This window comes from Haplochromis burtoni, unplaced genomic scaffold (assembly GCF_018398535.1).
Source record: "Haplochromis burtoni strain Fernald_Lab_line unplaced genomic scaffold, NCSU_Asbu1 Contig_263, whole genome shotgun sequence".
Taxonomy (NCBI): domain Eukaryota; kingdom Metazoa; phylum Chordata; class Actinopteri; order Cichliformes; family Cichlidae; genus Haplochromis; species Haplochromis burtoni.
The window spans coordinates 222,500-224,874 of NW_024582624.1; positions in this window are offsets into that span (position 1 = coordinate 222,500).

Sequence of the window (2,375 nt, forward strand, 5' to 3'; positions counted from 1 at the left end):
ACTGTGCTGAGTGGCAGTTTCTTCAAGAGGAAACGTCGGTTGAATCCTTGCCTCGGGACATCAACATTAAGAGGGAGACAAGAGGATATTTTTCCAGCAAGTGATGGTGCGCGGCCCAATCACCGAGGTCGAAGACTGCTGACAAATCATTTTCATGAAGTATTTACAAATACAACTATTGATGGGCAAACCACATAGGATTTGCGGATGCTTGATTCACCCCAGGCCAATTGATACGATGAGTACGCGGCCCGTATCCAGACAGGTGTGAGCTCAGTGTTAAGCGGTCACTTAAGCTTTGGAGACAGAGGCTGATTGTGAATGCAGATGTGTTTCTCAGCCCTTTTCTAATTTAAACGCTGGTTTCTCTGAGGGCACGCAGACCATCCCTTTTTATCTGTCTTTCTGTTTCTCTCCCCTTTGTCTTGCGTGCGCAATTGTGCTGTAGATGTGTGATGGGTGGCACTCTGGTAATAACATGAACAACTGGTGGTGGGTTTTTGTTTTTGGAATATGCAGAAGAGAAAAGAAGACCAAACCATCACCAGATCCCACGCTGCATGGTGGAATTTTAAAGACCCATGATAAAGTTTATTCAACTGTAGCAGCTTCAATCTGCTATACATGTATTTGGTAGTGTGGAAGCTGTTACAAAGGTCTAGGAAAAACAGAAATTCCCATTTTCAGGGTGCAATAAGTAGAATCCCTTACACTAGGTGGGGTCACAGATGTTTTGCAGAAGCATGCACACATGCTAGGAAGAACTACTTTTTCTGTGAGTGACTTTTGTAAATTTGTGCAGCACATTCCCGTCAGAGCAGCAGATGTTTAAATCTTCCACCAGATAATGCTTCAGCCTGCGCGAAGCTCTGCTGGAGGAGCTGCTTAGCATGTTAACTTTGCAACGCAATACATATGCAGACATATCAGTAATAACATCAAAGCTGTTAATTCTTCAAATTCACACGGTGGAAGAAGAGGAAGCTACTTTCGGCCGCTCCCTTATTCACAGGAGGTCGCCGTTCGCATGTTTGACTTGGCAGAGTTTTTATGCCGGATACCCTTCCTGATGCATCCACGAAGGGATGTGTGTCTCCTCCCCGGATTGAACTGGGGATCTTTTGCTTGTTAAGCGAGCATGTAAACCCTGACGCATTTTTAGTATTTAAAGAGTTGCAATCATACTTAATTTTGCAGCTTTAAAAAGGTGGACCTGACAAATGTTTGTATTAGTGCTTTTAAATTTCTGCGCACTGTCTTAATTAAAAACAATTAACAATCATAATGCATTAACACATATATCAAGAAATCAAAAAGCACAGCTTCTCCAGAATCTAATGAATGACAAAGATTCCCCTGATTTCTCAGATAGTGAATATAATGTTGGATTAATATTTCTCCACTAGATGGCAGGCTTGCGGTCCCTTCAGTCTTTCAACACTGAACCAGACTGAACAGGTAAAATGATAATTCAAAGTCAAAACTTAAAAGACTGATGCAATCCATAGATCAGATGAGTTGTTTGTTCCTGGTGTAAAAATGGTGTGACATTGCTTTCTTCCGTTGAGTCAGAGGGAAAGAAATGTTTCCTAGCCACACGTGATCTCTCTTCCTTTGACCTTGCATGTCTGCCCTTTTGCTGCGAGCAGGAAAGAGAGCGACTAATGGCGAGCCAGCCGACATGTCGGACAGGAAGGACATGTCAGAGAAGTAACAATGCCACAGCATTGGATTTGTTTAGTCGGGCGCAGTCAGCACTATCTGATCTACCAGAGGGACAACAAGAGGAAGGAAAGCCTGACAACATCGAGCGGCAGCTACAACTCACACCTGCACAAACCTGAAACAGTGCTGCTGGGCTGGGGAGTATAGATATATGCACAACACGATAAGTAGCCAGACATGAGCCACATCAGTCACCAGTAAAATATCAAGTAGGTTTTATTGAACAGAAGAGTCTGAGTCTTCTTAATACTTTGAACATAAACCTGCAGAGAAGAGCTGTGACTAGCATTCTCAATATTTTCATTTCATCACGTAGCCAGTGAGATGTGAAGAAGGGGGCTTTGTGATTTATTTGTCTGTGTAAGCACAACATAAGAAATGTTTTATGTTGTACTTCCCTCGCTAAATTGATTCATTTGTTTCTTAGTGCGCTTTTATAATTGAATTTCTCTTGTTCGTTAAGATAATTACTCAGACAGTCTGGGACAAGAGAGCCATGGACAACCACCAAGTACTGTAATTCGATTAAACAGACTTTCTTTTGCTCCACTGAAGGAAGATAGATAGATAGATAGATAGATAGATAGATAGATAGATAGATAGATAGATAGATAGATAGATAGATAGATAGATAGATAGATAGATAGATA